Genomic DNA, 19,668 nt, shown 5'->3' on the forward strand with positions numbered 1-19,668 from the left:
ATTATTAGGTTAAACGAGCGTTGAGCGGATTCCGCCGATTTTGGAATAGACACTGACGCGGTTAGGTTAGGTTAGGTTAGGTTAGGTTAGTTTACGCTTTTATTATCCCGTCAAGATGAAGGTAAAAGCGATTGAGTGTGATTTTTTGTTTTATATGTTGCCAGTTCAAGTACGTCGGTGTCTATTCCAAAATCGGCGGAATCCGCTCAACGCTCGTTTCACCAATTTGTCTTCAGCATATTCTATTGAATCTAAGAATAAACATTACTTAATTAAGATATATGTAAGCTATGGTGGAAGAGTATTTTCTAATTTACCCAACAAGAAATTTATGAAACTCTTTAATATCTTCTTTCTAATAACACATTCTCTAAAGTAAACACCCTAATTTAAAAAAAATATATATTAATTATTGCAAAATTTATCGTAACTACATTTACTTCTGCGATATCGTTCGCATCTACTGTTTCTCTACTTCTTTCTGTGTGATTTCCATCCAGTTATATTTTAGACTACCCTTACTATCCGGAGGTTAGGTTAGGTTAGGTTAGGTTAGGTTAGGTTAGGTTAGGTTAGGTTAGGTTCGGTTAGGTTCGCCCTGAGAGCTTCCAACCACACTTTCTCGACTTGCTTTTTGGTGTTGTATATTTGCCGCAATTAGAAACAAAACTGTTTCTACTGACAGTTCACAACGTCTACATACCCCGTTATTTTTGTGTCGTTCACCATTTGTTCAATAATTATTTCCATAAACAAGAGACAAGTACGATATCCCTAAAGTAAATAATTACCAAATTTAGGCCAGCTATATTTCTATTACACGAGAGACAACTCTACTATCGCAATCTGACGCATTGTATATTAGCTCAAAAATATTTCGCAATTACGAAAGAACTCGCAAAACCTTCACGTAATCTACACATTACATAATACGTAAATTACTTTTGAAAGTAATTACCACTGCATATACATATTCGCTAACTTCAATTTATTTCAAGAAAAAATATTTCGTAATTACACGTGTAATTTTGTTCTAATAATACATTCCCTGCAACAATAAATACTAATACAATGCCTTCAAGAAACGTTATTATGCAGTGTAAGTTGTATAAACAGGGCATATATTTTGTTTAAACCCGATATGAAAAATAAATCTGTAAAAAAAACATATGTATTACGAATACATCAATTCAAGCAATGCAGAAAAACATGACGTATGTTTACTTACGTACAGCACAGTACATTGCTCCTGATGCGGCAGCTCCTCACAAGAAACAATCTTCGAAATGTCAACAGGAAAGCAATTAAATTTATGTTATATTGTCTACTGAAAGTCCACTGACCACAACACGTTTGTTTCACATTTATTTCTGTAATATTTCACTCAATACACAGCTCTACGAAAATCAAGTTCACTACCAGAAATTGCACACTCCTACATATTCGGCTCTTTCCTTGCAGACACGAACACTGGACTGATCTGCTGCTCTGAACAGTTCAAGAACGCAGAGATACGAATCATAGGGGCCTACAGAGCCTTAACCTGCTCCAGCTATAGCGTTCCATCACACAAGAAATTAGATTGAAAAGATTAATACATAGGCATTTTAATTATTATTATAATTATCAATCAATAAAAACACGATCGTCTCACATTATTTACCTATCTAATATTTTAATACGCAATTGCACAAAAACTAAGATCACTACGAACCCCTTCAACTGTTCCTAATATCCATGGAAACGAAACTGCTCTGAACAAGATAAAATGAAGACGTATGAACCATAGAGAAACAGTCTGCAAAGCACGACATCTATCATCATAAGAGGCATAACTAATGTAGATTTTCTACATCTCTGAAGATTTGATTCTCATTTTATATATGTATAGGCCTACTGTTTTCTCAAGCTGACGCTAGACGGACACGCGTGGGACTTCGGTAAATGGGGATAGAATAGACAAGAATCAAATACTCATTGTAAATGTATTTCTGACGTCAGCATGTCAGCTGAGCTCATGTACTTTATATTTCTTTTTCAATTAGAATGTTGGCTTATTATACTCGTATATGAATGAATGCCACGATTATTAAATTATACGTTTCGTGTATAATATAGTAAGGGATAAGATTAATCTTATAGCAGACAAGAAGATATCTGTCTTGGACATAAACATAATGTAAAATTTTCGCTGAAATCATTAAAAATTAAAAAATTAAAAGGCAGAACTTTTTGCAGACGACCTTGTAGTTCGTCTTCATAATCTGTAAAAGACAATTAACATCTGACAGCTCAAATAAAAGAAACATTTACGAAACTTTCCAAATGGAGCAACGATAATTTGATGACGACAAACTTAGGAAAAAACAAAAACATAAAATAATGCTTAAACTTTTCCCCGTGAGTTTGAAAAAGTACAACGTCTGTAATATGACAATGTCATAGTATGGAAAGCGAATGAGACAAATTGCCTGGAAGTTACATTTAAGAGTAAGCTTTCATGGAAGAATCACATTTAAAAATATTAGTAAAAAAGCAACAGACAGATTTAAAATTCTTAAAAGTTTCCAAACAAGACACGACTGCTGGACTTAGAATATATAACTATCTCAAACTTGTACTTCATTACTGCCGTAAAATTCTACATCGCATCACATGCGATTGTAACCGAACTGGATAGAACCACAGTCTAGTATATACAGTAACGAAGCTCAATATGTAGTAAATATGCATCCATAGATAGTTGCTAACCACTAGGATCGCTACTATCGTCTCATTCCAGATAATGCGAAATAGTACCAGCACAGTCTATTGTTCCTAGTACCCTCAACAACTCAAGCTTCGTGACTATATATACTAGACTGTGATAAAACACAGAATCAACGAATAGGTCCTAAGGAACATTACTTTGCCAGCCTGGGCGACGCAAACTGTAGAGGCACGGCATGTGTCTATTGCTTGGTCCGAAAGATTGTGGGTTTGAGTCCCGCCTCGGGCATGGGTGTTGTGTATGTACTAGTTTAAGAGACTGGAAAACAGAAAAAAGAGAAACGAAAAGGTGAAAAAACTGCAGGATTATTAAAATCACCTCCATATGAAGCTGTACGTAGTATTAAGCGTAAAAATTAGCCAGTATCTTTGAAATTAAAAGCACAAGTTTTTTTTTTATATTATGAATTTAGACCGTGTCTCAAAGCTACATTTTCAGCTAAGTGAACTAGATTTTTTACTAAATAGCCGGCTGTGACGTCAGAAGTTATGATCCAAAGCTACGTAGCGCATAACAATCAAGTCCGTAGTAGCTAGTAAACGAAAATGCTTGCTTGATTGTTGACTTGTTCACTAAACAAACATGGATACCTTATCAGCAATTGGGGTTATGAAATCTGAAAATGCTTTGGAAGTGAAATAATGTAAATATAATTAGAATAACACGTTAACTTTGAACACTGACATTGTTAGTACCTTCTGTAATATGTTTTAAACATTATTGTAATATATTAAGCGCTTATCTTTTTCACATAACTCGTAATAAAACTGCATTAGGACACTGCCTTCTTAATTCAGTGTTGCACTGTGATGTCATGATTTTTAGAAAAATAGTCTATGAAGAAGGCCGTGTTTTAAGCATACATTTCAAAAGCTCTCTAGTGTGTAGTATGGACTTGAGCTTTGAGGCACGGTCTTACAAGACGCTTTGAAAATAAACTGATTTAAATCTATTTCCATCTACATAACTTAAAATACAGAGGCTTTTATATAAAGATTAACAACTCAAAAAAACAATACGAAATTCGAATTAATAAAAAGCATAACCTATGAAGGCAACCTACCATAATCCAATATTTTTTCCTATCACCTAAAATAAGAAGAAACTGTTAAAAATTCGAGGTTATTGACACCACTTTCAAATTACTAGCATTATAAACATGCAATAACTACCCAACTGGCTAATTACTGTCATGATTATACTATCTATGTTCTTTCCTTTTATTTTATTATCACCAGGGGCCAGAGTCAACGAATTTTGATGAGTATTATCGATTAAAGCATTTGCGTCGCGAACTTAATATCGGATAAGCACGTTTATCAGAGTTATTATTCCTTAACCAGATAAAAAAAGCTAGTAAGGCAATCTTTACTTAAACACTATTCAAACAAGAGATGCAGCAAGATGACATCTGCTTGGTTCCAGGATCAACGTTGAATAACCTTAAATATTAAATTTTGTATTTAAACAATTTTACATTGACATCAAAATTAATGTTCACACTCACATAGGCCTACGTATTCGACATTAGACTTTCTTCATCTGGATACATTATTACTAAAATGGAAATTATATTTTCTCTTCTCTTCACGTTTTCTTTTCTTATAAAGTCTCATATACTCTGTGTTCCTGTAGACATGTTTATCTGTACGTGACGTCATATACTTGCAGTTGTTAAGGTTATAGTGTCATGCACTCAGCATAACAGTTGCGCAAACAAAAAAAAAAAAAGTGGTCATAAGTCATAACCCAAACCTAAGAGAGGGATCAAAACGGATTGTATTCTTGAAAAAGATCGTATTTGTTAATGTATTTCACTCGCAATAGTCCAGATCCATCTTTACGGTTTAGCCGAAGTAAGCGCTTGAAAGTTTGTAAAATAAGGAAAAGTGCTACATGTTTTTGGGTTATTGTTTAAACAATGTGCAATTTTATTGTGATAATAAAATAAACATTTTTTGAGATAAAATAGTCTTTATTCTTTCATATACCTAACATATTCCTATAAATACATCGTAAGTATTAAGTTATTAGCATCCAAAGATGGAGCGAAAATCTGTCAGTTTCATCTTAATGATCCTTCAATAAATATCATTTAACGTTAAAATTGTTTAAAAAATCGTACTGCAGCGGATCTCTCGAAATAAGACGACGACTACGTGGCAAAGAAGAAAATGTGTTCCTTAAACTACAGAAATATTAAAAAGCATCCTTTACCCAGCAATTAAAATATATAACTTACATTAATGCAAGCAGCACAATTATAGACGCCAACAAATGAAAAAAAAACTTTCTAAAATAAGAGCTAAAGTCGCTTCACAAACATTCAGAATCAGTTTAAATGCATTAAAAAATCTGCAACTGTTCTATTTAGACTGGATACTGGATAAAACTTCCCTGCCCGCAGAGTTGCCAGACGTCTTGGATTTCCCAGGATTGTTCTGGATTTTAATGGTGTGCGTCCTGAGTTCTGGATGTCTCATTCCTATTAAATTATAAAAAAAAAAATCCTTATTCATTATTTCAAGACCTTGTCCAACCTAATGTTCAACGTAGTCGTTAATGCCTCCTAGCACCTCTTATCAGGTGCTACTGAAATGAAAACGATAATACTATAGTATATATATACGGTATTATATTTTTATTATATGTGGATATGGAGATGAATGGAGCGTGTAAAATGGGTAGACAGAATAAGAAATGAAGCTGTGTTAGAAAGGGTGGGTGAAGAAAGAATAATGCTGAAACTTTCCAGGCAGAGAAAAAGAAACTGGCTGAGAAGAAACTGCCTACTGAAGATACTCTGGAAGGAATGGTGAACAGAAAGAAAAAATTTTAATTATTTATTAATTTATTTACTTATTAATTTTTTTATTCATTTATTTACTTACTGATTCATTTATTTACTTATTTATTCATTTATCCATTTATTTATTTATTTATTTATTTATTTATTTATTTATTTATTTATTTATTTAATCCGGTAGGATTAAGGCCATAAGACCTTCTCGTCCATCCTACGAGATAGCACACATAAATACAAAAAAATACAAACACTGATGAAAATAATACAAAAGATATCAGACAACAAACATTATCTACATGGATCATATGCGGAGACTAAGAGGAAGAGGGAAAATAGAAAAGATTGGAGAATGCTGGATTTGCAGTGAAAGACCTGCGCTTGGGCAGGAAACTATGACTGAATGAATATGTAGCCTATTCTTTACTGTCTTTGAAGTTGATTTATTATTAATAGGATTTAAATACTGTATCATGCACATTTTCTGTATAAATCAGACTGTAATATGACATTATTTTTTATCAATAATTCAAAGAAAAATTCATAACACAGCAAAAATGTAACAAAATTAGAAGTTTAGATAAGACCTATATATTTATTTGAAATAATAAAACGAATAAAATAAGCTGCTTTAAAAATTGAATTAATTCAAATGTGTAGTCAAGTTTAAGTACGCAGTTGACCCTATCATTTACCTGTCCTGGATTCCTGATGAAAGTTTCTGGCAACCCTGCCTGCCCGGCAACTTCATAACCTGAACATCTTTCTATTCCTTAATTGCATCCTAAGTCACAGCGAAGAGGAAATGGATGGGAGATATTTGTTGTCATGTCCATCACTTGAGAAAACTGCGCTTCCCTGCCGATCCGGAGTTGCGCTCGGATTATCTGCCTGATTATCTGGTTGAGTTTTTCCGAGGTTTTCCCCAACCGTAAGACGAATATCAGATAATCTTTGGCGAATCCTCATATCGCCAAATACCATCTCGCTATCACATCTACGATAAATAACACAATAGTTGATACAGCATCGTTAAATAACCATGAAGGACTAAAGCCGATCAGCCCCTCTGCCCTTTTGCCGCAGCACACTTTTCGGTGCTATTCCCGGATTGTTGGCCGTGATTACGGTTTTCTTCCATGGACGTGACGCTACACCTGTGAATCTGATCGTATTTTCATAAACCAGGATACACATTGTGCCATCTCCTGAAGTGTCCACATCTCCTTCACTGTCAGATTTCAGATTTCACCAAAATTCACACCTGCAACCAAAAAACCCATTTCAACAATCTAACAAAATTTCCATATAAACTTCGACAGTTTCTGATTAACATGCTGAAAACCTCATCTTGATATCGTGTCTCAATAATTTGTTACTGTATTTACATCTGAAGTTGTAAAGGTTTCATGTGGACACCCTGTATTTTTAAAATTTGATAAATATAAATTAAATAATACCTCAAGAGGAACATAAAAAATACATACTGAAGGACCCAAAAGTTAAAAAAATTAACGCAATGTATTAGCTCAAGTGGAATACAAAAAACATGTTAGATAATCCAAAAGTTTTAAAAACCAATGTAGCCTAGTGTACTACCTCAAGAGGAACATAAAAAACTGCTAGAGGTCCCAGAAGTTAAAAAAAATTAATGTAGTATATTACTTCAAGAGGAACATAAAAAAACTGTTGTCCCAGAAGTTAAAAAAAAAATAAATAAAATTTAATGTAGTGTATTACTTCAAGAGGAACATAAAAAACTGTTGTCCCAGAAATTAAAAAAATTAATGTAGTGTATTACTTCAAGAGGAACATAAAAAACTGTTGTCCCAGAATTTAAAAAAAATAATGTAATGTATTACTTCAAGAGGAACATAAAAACTGTTGTCTCAGAAGTTAAGAAAATTAAAAAAATTAATGTAGTGTATTACTTCAAGAGGAACATAAAAACTGTTGTCGCAGAAGTTAAAAAAAAATTAAAAAAATTAATGTAATGTATTACTTCAAGAGGAATATAAAAACTGTTGTCCCAGAAGTTAAAAAAAAATAAAAAATTAATGTAGTGTATTACTTTAGGAGCAACATAAAAACTGTTGTCCCAGAAGTTAAAAAAATAAATAAAAAATTAATGTAGTGTATTACTTCAAGGGGAACATAAAAAACTGTTGTCCCAGAAGTTAAAAAAAATAAAAAAATAATGCAGTGTATTACTTCAAGAGGAACATAAAAAAACTGTTGTCCCAGAAGTCAAAAAAAAAAAAAATTAATGTAGTGTATTACTTCAAGAGGAACATAAAAAAACTGTTGTCCCAGAAGTTAAAAAAATAAATAAAATTTAATTACTTCAAGAGGAACATAAAAAACTGTTGTCCCAGAAATTAAAAAAATTAATGTAGTGTATTACTTCAAGAGGAACATAAAAAACTGTTGTCCCAGAAGTTAAAAAAATTAAAAAATATTAATGTAGTGTATTACTTCAAGAGGAACATAAAAAACTGTTGTCCCAGAAGTTAAAAAAATTAATGTAGTGTATTACTTCAAGAGGAACATAAAAAACTGTTGCCCCAGAAGTTAAAAAAATTAATGTAGTGTATTACTTCAAGAGGAACATAAAAAACTGTTGTCCCAGAAGTTAAAAAAATTAAAAAATGAATGTAGTGTATTACTTCAAGGGGAACATAAAAAAAGCTTTTGAAATCCTCTCAAATTTCTTAGATTTTTCTGAAAACTTTATTATGTAGGCCTAACTGCAGATATTCACATAATTGCTAGCACTACCAAAATATTAAAAGAATTCGCTTGATTTGTCACGTGAGCACGACCATTTCCTGCCTTGTCTTATTAAATTCCCTTTCCATGATGTTAATTTTGTTCGCGAAGTATTCTCAAGTTGTGCCAGTCACAGTAAACCCTACAGCAAATCAATATGAAAAGAAGATAATTCGAGGGAGGGGAGGGGGTTGTGCTGCGTGTGACCCCTTTTAACAATCCAGTTTTCTCAATACGGAGGAAACTTGTCGCTGCAATAATTAGAGACCATTTCCCCTGTCCTTCCCTCTTCATAGCAAAACTTCCTGCGATTAAAGCACCCCACCCCCACTCCAGCTCATAAAACCATCCGCTGCATTATTAACTCTTCCATCACTATGACAACTCAATTTGTTTATTATTATTGTGTCAACTAGCATGCAATATTACGCCAACTACGGTTTTCTGCAACAGCGGCCTTCGGTCTCTTGGCGTACAGAGACGTTTACAGAGTTCATGAAGCCTGCATGGTAACAGTATTTTTGTATCGAACGTCCATTTGCAACTACAAAGCTATTCAGAGAAAATTAAATATTTTGCAACTAATGGAACTATTCAGAGACATTAAAATTAAATAATAATAATAATAATAATAATAATAATAATAATAATAATAATAATAATAATAATATTAAACTGCCCCCATTGAGGGTAGCCCTTACGGACTCAGTATATCCTCAAAAAAAATTATTATACTTATGTAAACATAGATATTAAATTTTAAAAAAGGGAAACAAAGAAAAGGGCGTCAAAAATTACAATTGCCATTAATGTGGCACCATGTGATTAATTAGGATTTGGCAGGATTTTTTGTGCGAGATCGTGCGTATTTGCTTGGTTTCCGCACAAAACCAACCCGCGGTAAGTCTAAAATTCCACATTCAGTATTCCCAACCTAACACACATAACAATTTCCCTCTTCTTACCGCTTAAGTGACATATTCATTTTACTGCTTTAGGCTTTTAACATATTATTTTTAGAGACGTTCACTATAGTAATAATTATAAATTGGAAACTTACCATTGCAATTTCACCTAAATTGCACTGTTAATTATTGTTTTTAAATATTTGCAAAAATTAAGTAAACTCTACAACTCCACTAAAGTTACTGCATTTCGTGATACATGTAACATTAAGGAAGCCGTTTGTTTTAAGTTCGCATTTATAGACTGGGGGAAAAAAAGACAGACGTATATCACGGCCTGCTGGAGTATAGTAAACACAGAAAACATTTTAAAGCAACAATGTTGAAGATAGATATTTTTGTTTTCCAAAATTGCCGTCATTGAACACAAACCAAGATGGAGATTTCATTGCAACTAATTAGAAAGTCCTCTTTCAGGTATGTAATAAACGATCTTCGCACAAAATAATGTACGATACACGAGCGATATGTTTTCTTTCAATTCTCGGAAATTAAAAAAGCTCAACTACGTTTCGCTTTTTCAAACTTTTCCTCGAACATGAAAACTTCAACATACCGCTCTTGTAACACAATTATCACGATGTCATCCCTCAGAGATGTTGGCAGTCCAAACTGCCGTCGAAATTCTTCGAAAAAAGCTTGTATAGTCCCTCGAGCACCTATGAGCAAGCCGAATACCTCAACGTGAATGAAGGCACATTTCAGCTCGAAATAGTTGACTGTAGGCTCATAGATCGACTTCTTCTCAAGGTGGACCTCGGCTGACTGATGACATTCTACTTCAAAACGTATCGTGGGGCCCACAATGATGCCCTGTTTAGCGTCAGCATTGTACGCTAAAATATCTACTCGTCTCGTTGACCCGTTTTCAGCTAGACAGGAGATTTCTTCTTCTACTATCCAGCCCTTATTTCTTAATGGGGCAGCAATTTTGGATCTTACAAGATGATGCTTAGAGTTCCTCAAGAGCAATCCCTGTTCACAGAATCCCAAGACGTGTGCTAAAGTTTCAACTATAGAGGCTATTCGAAACATATTACAACCACACACGTCCTAGACATAATGGGCGCAAAAATTTGGACTTTGGTTAAATCCAGACAAATCGCAAGCTATAATAATGGGACATCAACGAGCATTAAATAAAATATAACTGACCACTATATCAAACATGAAAATTAATAAATAAGTAAATATCAAGTAAATAAATAAACAACTAAATACATAAATAATTAAATTAACAAATAATTAAGTAAATAAACAAGTAACTAAATAAATCAATAGATAAGTACATAAATACATACATAAATAACTAAATAAATAAATCACTAAATAAATGAATATGTGAATGAATGAATGAATGAATGAATAAATAAATACATTAATAACTAAATAAAGGAGTAAATAATTAACTAAGCAAGTAAATAAATATACAACTAAATACATAAATAACTAAATAAATAAAAAATTAAATATATATATATATATATATAATTAAATATATAATTACATAAATAATTAAATAAATAGCCTAATTAATTAAGCAAGTAACTAAGTGAATAAACAACTAAATAAATAAAATAAATACGTAAATAAAAACTATATATATATATAAATAAGTACATAAGTAAATATATAAAGAAATACATAAATAAATAATTGAAGAGTCCACTGCAAGAATGACAGATGTCATTTGGAATACATTTTTCAGGAGAAGCAATTGAAAGTTTGAAATGCTTAGCGCTCAAAGCTTAACTGAGATTTTCCGATCATTACTGGACAATGACTATCAGTGTTAATGCCATATAACTCTGTATGTACATTCTATATGTCTTAAGCTATGCATTGACAGTCTTGGTTCATTTTCGACAAGAAAGTGACATCCATCATTCTTGCAGTGGACTCTTCAACTCATATAATATACATAAATAAATAAGTAAATAAATATACAAATAAATACGTAAATTAATTAATAATTAATAAATAAATCCAAAAATACGATTTCCGAACCACATTCAGTTATTCAATTTCCCCTAGAGATAATGCACTTCTCTCACAGTCTAAACTTGGCAAGCTTCCCACCAGTCCGTACCGTGCCTGCATAGACCGCTCTTGTTCCCAGTAAGTGACCTGGCTGTCTTCGCGTTGTGAATCATAATTGCTGTTGAAGGGATTGTGAAACTTCAGCTCTGTCTTTCTTCGTGTCCGTCAACCTTTATCCTGTCCCTATAACTTTTTGTTTATTATCTGCTTCGATTTAGCGCCGAGACGATAGTATTTTCTGTTAGACGGAATTTCATTCGATTCCGACGCGACATTTGCCCCCGGGGCGTCACGCAAACTCCCTCACTTTTAGGGATGAGTACACAAGTGCAGTTTAAGGGATTTTCAATCCTACAGTATACGATTCTCGAACGAAATTTTGTCCAGGGATACCGAACTCCTAAATCGAAAATTGAAAATTTCCGTTGTTCGTTTCAAATATTTATTATTCATATTTACTTATTTATTCTTGTGCTTATTATTTACATACGTATAGTTAATTTATTTACATATCTAATTATTTCGAGTTATATGTCTATTTCATTATATACTGCTTCGCCGATTTAGTAGAATGCGTTTGAGTCTGTTGTGACAAGAATACAAGTCCACGCATATCTGTAAGGCATCATATCACACTTCCAACTCTGAGTATTTCTGACATAGTAAATATTATTCAACTCCTTGAAAAAGGCACAAGGTTAAGGATATTGCTGGAGAGAGTAAGGTATTATTCATTCATTCATTCATCATTCATTCATTCATCATTCATTTATTCATTTATTTAATTTTTATTAACACTGTATCAAATTTACATTTTATAATGAATTAAAAACTCTTAATTACCCATTCCCGTATGATCGATTGTTTACTGTCCATAATATTCCTTGATTTTTCTTTACCTCAGTGGTATTCAATCTTTTTTGCTAGCGCACCCCCAAAATGCATTGCAATTATATAAGAATTAACAAAAACTATAATTAATGTATCAAAATAAATTACTATTATTATTATTATTATTATTATACAGTAGTTATTGATGCAATAATAATAGTAATGAATTACGTAAAATGTTATTTAACCACGGAAAAACAAGAGTAAATATTGCAAAATAAAATATAATATAATGCAATAATATTATCAACAAGTACAGGGACATCACTTTATTTTTACCAACATTTTTAACATTAACCTGGCTATACTCGGAAACACTGTTGCCCCCTTCCATTACAGGAGTTTGATGTTACTAATGCAATATGTAAACAAATCATTTTACTAGGTATAGGAGGAGAGAAAAGTAGTGTATCCATTTATGTTGCAGGGAAATACGATATTACGATTTTCAGTTTGATCATCACTTTTACGGAATTTATCAAAATACAGTAGAGTAGTAACATTTTTTTTCAAAAACTCAACATTTCAGGCGGCTATGTTCGTTATGTAATGTCTACTTTATTTAGCATATTAATTATTGATGTTATCATACAATATAGAGAGTGCATTTAAATTGAGGGGGTCATAAGTAAAGGGCTGTAAGTGCACTTAAGTTACTTTTGAGAAAATGGGGTTTAAATATTTAAGCTTTCGTAAAATCGATGAATTTTTTAATTTAAATTTTAATGTGTGATGCGAATAAAATTCCCTTTGCCACTAAAATTTTAGATACTTTTGCTTACACTGGATGCACTTAACTCATGTTATTACAAATGTCACTAGCATTCCTTTGCTTCTAGCCACCTCAATTTAAAAAAAGCTAATCTGAATTTTTAAACAAGTTGCTGAAAATGGTTGCCGTTCATTACAATGCAGGCTTCAATTCAGTACGCATATTATTAAAAACATTTTGAAGCATATTCTCTAAAATTGAAATTATCGTTTCTTGAATATAATTTTAGTACGATATTATTAATATAGGTTCTTTCTTCAAATGGAAATGCAACCATATTTATGAAACACACTATACACTGCAGTGTTTACTTCACTGCTTGAAGACTTCGAATGCAACAGCGGCCGTAAGTTTGTGTGTCTGACGGGAGCAAGGACATTAGTGAAGGGGTGAGAGTGAAGTACATTCAGAAATGCAGGTACAATAAAAATGCAAGTAAAAATAAAATGATGTCCCTGTATAATAAAATAAATATGTCAGTATTTTTACATACATAGGCCTAATCAGTGGGATGCGTACCCATGGCAATACGTGTAGCATAGAGTGATTACCACTGCTCTATCTAAAGATGATGCTTGCTGGTTACAGGGAACTTGCTTCACGTGTTATATCTAAGTAGTAAACATTGACTTTCTCCTATATCGACGGAGCAGTGTACGGATTATTATTGTTTTATTTCATCATCAAGTTGTCTTCGATGGTCTAGCGGTTACCAGGATAGCCATTGGTTGCGAGGTTCGTAGATTCAAACTAGCTGAGGCCATGTTGTATTCACGTCATGTAAAAAGAACCCTGCCCCTGATAAAGGGCTCCAGCCAAAATTTGCCGGACTCTTCTCGCCCACGTTGTATTTCGGAGCTGAATAACATCTGTATTTAAAAGCGTCCTCAAACACTCATAAAATACTTTAATTCATTACCAATAATAAACAACAGTGATGGAGATGACAGGTATGATGACGATAGCGATGACGATAATGGCGACGAGGATGACAATAGCGACGAGTATGACGACAATGGTGACGAGCATGACAATGGCGACGAGTATGACGACAAGGCGACGATGACGACAATGGCGACGAGGATGACAATGGCGACGAGGATGACAATGACGACAAGGATGACGACAATGGCGACGAGTGTGACGACAATGGTGACGAGCATGACAATGGCGACGAGTATGACGACAAGGCGACGAGAATGACAATGGCGACGAGGATGACAAAGGCGACGAGTATGACGACAATGGCGACGAGAATGACAACGGCGACGAGGATGAAAATGACGACGAGGATGACGACAATGGCGACGAGAATGACAACGGCGACGAGGATGACAACGGCGACGAGGATGACAATGGCGACGAGGATGACAATGACGACGAGGATGACGATCGTGGAGATAGTGATGATGGTAACGATTATGATAATGATGATAGTGGTGATGATGACCCGTTTTTAGTTGGCATTCTGTGCTCATATCTCGTTTATTTTGAAAACTGTGTTTTAGTCAGAAAAAACTTTGCTAATGTCCTGATTTTATTTTAAAACTGTGGCCATGTCCCGTTTTTAGTTAACATACTGCTTCTAACATCCCCTTTTAGTTTAAAAACCAACGTCTTTATCACATTTCAGTTAAAATATTATGTACATGACTCGTTTTCAGTTTTAAAAATTTCTGCGCTGTATCAGAACACTTCAGACCGCCCAACTTCAAGACAAGCGTGGAATGAGACCTCTGCCATTGGTTGAATAGCAATTGTACTTTTCTTCTCCCCTGCCAGCAATGTCTACATCTCCTGTCAGACATTACGGAACGAAGTATATGTCCGAAACATTAGGATTACCATAACTTAAACTTATCGACCTACATAAATTAAAGCAGTTGTAACAAATATAAATATCCTGTAGGCCTACGCCAAAATATAAACATGTTTTCGTGAAACTGTCGAAATTTATTTTCGCTGCATTACAGTAGAGCCTACTTCCCTTACACAACGAGGAATTATATGAAATATATTGGTAAAAATAACATCTGAAGTAACAAAGTAAGACAATGCAAACGTACTCGCAAATCATGCGCACGACTTCGGTCAGACGTGCGTGTTAAATACTAATTTTGTGACAAGTATCTTGTTACCAGACTGCCCATGTTAAATTATTCATAGAAATTCAGGCTAGCATAGTGATATAAACAGCGGTGTCACAAGCGATAAGCACGTGACGTGTATTCTAAATGAAAAGCTACGAATTACTCGGCGTCATACACTTAAATGTCCGCCTCGCTGCTCCCATGGTGCCCATTAAGTATCCGACTTACGCGAATAGTCCAATACAAACTTGTTCTACAAGAAATAAGCAGTAACTAATGACAAATGTCTACCTGGCCTACTTGATACATTAAAAGTTAAAAAGCTAATGTCATTAAATGACACATAAGCTTAGGCCTACCTATTTTCTCACAATCATAATCACAATCTACAGAAATTATTAGGGCTATGGACGTGTTCCGATCTCAAAATACACTGTTAGTGTGACTTTGGATTTGATCTTCTCTAGATCTCCATGTAAAGGGTTACATAAGGCATAATCTTTGAGATGACAGAAATCGGCGTTTAATAGACAGCGGCAGGATGGCCCGTTCCTCGGCATTGGATTCACGAATGCCATCTCAAGCCACCCGTCGTACTTGGAATATCACCGCATATGCCTATAGCAGGGATGAGACGATATTAGCTCCCAATCACGGTAGAAGAGCTCGACCTTGATCACGAGCGCATAGCGCATCCACTGTAACGTAGACAACAGGGATGTACATGCACATGCAGCGAATAAAGGCAGCAATTATTATAACTTGCGTTACTAAATTTCTGGCTATGTAATAGGACTAATTATCCAGTTGTTTAATATATATGTGCATATATAAACAAATCGCAATGGGAAGGCTGTTTTAGGAACAAAAAGAGAAATAGAAAAAGTTAATTGCATGTAAACCATTTTCTTGTTAAAAGCAATTATTTATTATGTAAATACTTCATTTCATTGGTTAGGAGAAACTAATAGGGTCTACCTGCTCGACGTGTGTTATTTCTAAGTACTTTTGAGTATCTGTTGAAAAAATAATAACGACAATATTGATTGTATGATTGTGAAAATGTAGTCCTTACTCTCCAGTCGTGATTATGCAATGAGTTTTCTTAGAGTGATTTGTGAGATGCACGTAACACAAAAAAACAAATTGATTAAATTAAGATATTGAGAGCCGTCGTATTTTTTGGGGTCAATCATTTAAGGGAATATGTGTGACTTTTAAAACTTCCACACTTTTCAGCCAAAAATTTGTGAAATTTAAACTATATAAACAGATCTATAATATCTGTACAAAATTTGGTGCAATTAGGTCTAACAGTTTTGAAATTATATTTTTAAGTATATTTTATATTGACGTTACTAAAAAAAAGCTCCTTGCATCAAAGTTTTCAAAATGTTTAGTTCATATTTGCTCAAAATCTTGAAAATAGTTTTTGGAATAAAAGTGACTTGGCTTTTTGAGCTTAGTAATAGTATAAATTAAAGTGCAATCAAAGATAAAATATTACTTCTAAATTAAAGAAACACGTAGTCTAATAAAAGTAAACAAGCAACAAATAAAACATCAACAATGCATTTAAAATAAAGAAATAAAAGGAATCTAGATACAATCTACTGACCCAAATGTAAATTAATTTATCTTCGATGTCAATTCCGAAATCAATTTATATCTCTCTTCTCCTGAAAAATGCCTATAATGTTCATAATGTGTGCATACGATTCATCTGCAATACTCGTAAATTTGACCATATAACGCCTTCCCTCCAGTTACTTTCATGGGTGCGTCTGAAGGAACGAAGAACAATACATTCACTGTCTCTTCTATTTAGAATCATGCATACTTCTACTCCGAATTATCTCTTATCGCGCTTTCAATTTCTTACAACTCTTCGAAACCGACATCAAGCACTTCTTTCTATCCCTCATCATAGAACGTCTCTATACTCATCCTCCTACACTGTAGAAATACCTCGTCTCTGGAATTCGCTACCTAATGATGTCAGGGACTGCCGGACTTTATCACAATTCAAAATTAAATTGGAAAATTTTGTCTTGTTTAATTCCTTTTAGACATTGCTAGAAGTGTTGATTTGTGTTTTTTTTACTCAAGATTAAAATCGCAAGTTTCTTGTTTATGTTAGTTAATTAGGATACAATTAATTATACTTAATCACTCATTTAAAGTTTGTGTGACTGCAACCTGTCTCTATTTTTGTGTGACTTTACTTCGTTTATAGTACGATGAAAGAGTAATGGAACGGAGAAAAATTCTCTCCGGCACCGGGATTTGAACCCGGGTTTTCAGCTCTATGTGCTGATGCTTTATCCACTAAGCCACACCGGATACAACTCCGACGCCGGTTAGAATCGTCTCAGATTAAGCTCCAACTCCTGGGTTCCCTCTAGTGGCCGCCCTCTGCACTACGTCATAGATGTCTATGAACGCAGGACCGAAGTCCATACATGTGCTGAGGTGCACTCGATGTGAGTGACTACTTGGCCGGGATCCGACGGAATAAACGCCGTCTTAAATCACGAAGTGATTTACGCATATCATATATATTATTTTAATGTACCGAAGTACATATGATATTTCCATGCAGATATTCTGCGTCATCATACGATGAAAGAGTAATGGAACGGAGAAAAATTCTGTCCGGCGCCGGGATTTGAACCCGGGTTTTCAGCTCTACGTGCTGATGCTTTATCCACTAAGCCACACCGGATACAACTCCGACGCCGGTTAGAATCGTCTCAGATTAAGCTCCAACTCTTGGGTTCCCTCTAGTGGCCGCCCTCTGCACTACGTCATAGACATCTATGTCGTTTATAGTGTTTTTTTCTTTTCCTTTTTATTTCTGTTATTGTATTTGTATTCCTGGTGTTGTGGAAGAGAAGGCCTGATGGCCTTAACTACACCAGAATAAATAAATAAATAAATAAATAAATAAATAAATAAATAAATAAATAAATATATTTTTTTAATGTTGCGTTTTATGTTGCTTTTTTTGCAAATGATATTTTTTTTTACACAAACACTGGACTTCATCACCATGTTCGAAGCATAAATATTGTATGTTCCACTCTTCCTTGAAACTTTATTGTATGAGCGCCTTTGTTCCGTCATGATGCGCTGTGTTCTAAGATCTGTACATCCTTTAGCAATGTTTACAGGTAAAAGAGCTCTCGCCCGCAAATATTAGTCACCATCGCAAGACTGGCCTATAGGCTACAGGCACAGGAAATTCTATCATTATGCAACAAAATATACTTTTGCAATACTTGATAATATATAAGTTAATTATTCTGAACATATACAAGGGGACATTATCTTATTTTTACTTCAATTTTTATTGTACCTGAGTTTTTGAATGTACTTCACTCCCACCCTCTCTACTAGTAAACTTCCAACCGATCTCCTCACACAACCAAGCGTATACAGTCAAAGTCGCCTTACGGTCATAGTAAACACAAACAGTACTGAGTTAGTGAATATAGTACGCTCCAGAAATATGTTCGCGTTTTCCAATGACGAAAGAGCTTTCAATATTGAATCATATTCTCGCACAGGTACTGTCGTCCGTTTGCCCAAGTCGCATCTCGGTTCCCCCCCCCCCATCGCTTCTGCTCGCCCTCTGCAAAGGCTAGTTGCTGGGCTGTCTTAGCTCTTGTCTGAAAACATTAATTTGTTAGGAATTGGACGTCTACGTAATATTATATAACTGTTTGAAATAACTTAAATAAAAGCGCCTCGTTAATTAATTAACTGTCACGTGATTTCCCCCATTTCTACGACCCTGCGAGAAAACCACTTGGACGGACAGTAGATAGCATGTCTGAGTAATTTTATCTTTTCGGAACAGGCAAAAGTGAAGACTGAATTTACAGTACGTAAGGTACTCTTTTATAGAGTAGGTACAGAATTATTTCAACATGAGTTACTAGTACGAAGGACGAAAATGCTAATTGGAATTAGGTACAATGGTCTATAGTGCGATAATATGCAAAAAAGAACAGAAGCCTGTATCGAAATGCACGGCCACCATTTTCAAAATTGTTTTTAAATATCCATATTATGATTATTTTTCAATGTAACTTCATTAGGCTTAAGGACCTTACTAATAGACGGTAATTATACACAGCAGTTAAATGGTGTAAATGATATGTTGTTATTGAAGTGTTGTATCAGTGAAGAATTATGTTGTGTCAGTGAAGAGTGTTGTATCAGTGAAGAAGTATGTCGTGTCAGTGAAGTGTGCTGTGTAAGTGAAACGTGTTCCTGTCAGTGAAGCTTTATAGTTTATAGTGGCAGTGCAAAGAATTTGAACAGTGAAATGTTTTTGAAATGTTAGTGAAATCAGGATAGAATCAGTGAAATGTGTCGTAGTTCCAGTGCAGTGAGTGAGTTGACAGCGAAATGAGTGTAATGTTGAAAAGTACTTGTGCAGATATGAAGATATACTCGTGGGTTTTAGTTCGATCTTAGTTTTAAGATACAAATTAGAATATTTCAAATGTTATTTTAAGTGATCGTTTCATTTAATTTAGTATATGCCCTGTTGTTGTTGT

General features: G+C 34.1%; 1 protein-coding gene across 1 annotated transcript in view; it reads right to left on the minus strand.

Moving 5' to 3' along the window:
• Nucleotides 1-6,619: 6,619 nt before the first annotated feature.
• LOC138694439 (glutathione hydrolase-like YwrD proenzyme) overlaps nucleotides 6,620-19,668 on the minus strand; it is a 60,797-nt gene continuing 47,748 nt past the window's right edge. Inside the window, exon 11 of the mRNA XM_069818156.1 lies at nucleotides 6,620-6,837. The gene's annotated coding sequence lies outside the window, so the exon portion shown is untranslated. The remainder of the gene's footprint in view (nucleotides 6,838-19,668) is intronic.

This window comes from Periplaneta americana, chromosome 1, assembly GCF_040183065.1.
Source record: "Periplaneta americana isolate PAMFEO1 chromosome 1, P.americana_PAMFEO1_priV1, whole genome shotgun sequence".
In the NCBI taxonomy this organism is placed as follows: Eukaryota; Metazoa; Arthropoda; class Insecta; order Blattodea; family Blattidae; genus Periplaneta; species Periplaneta americana.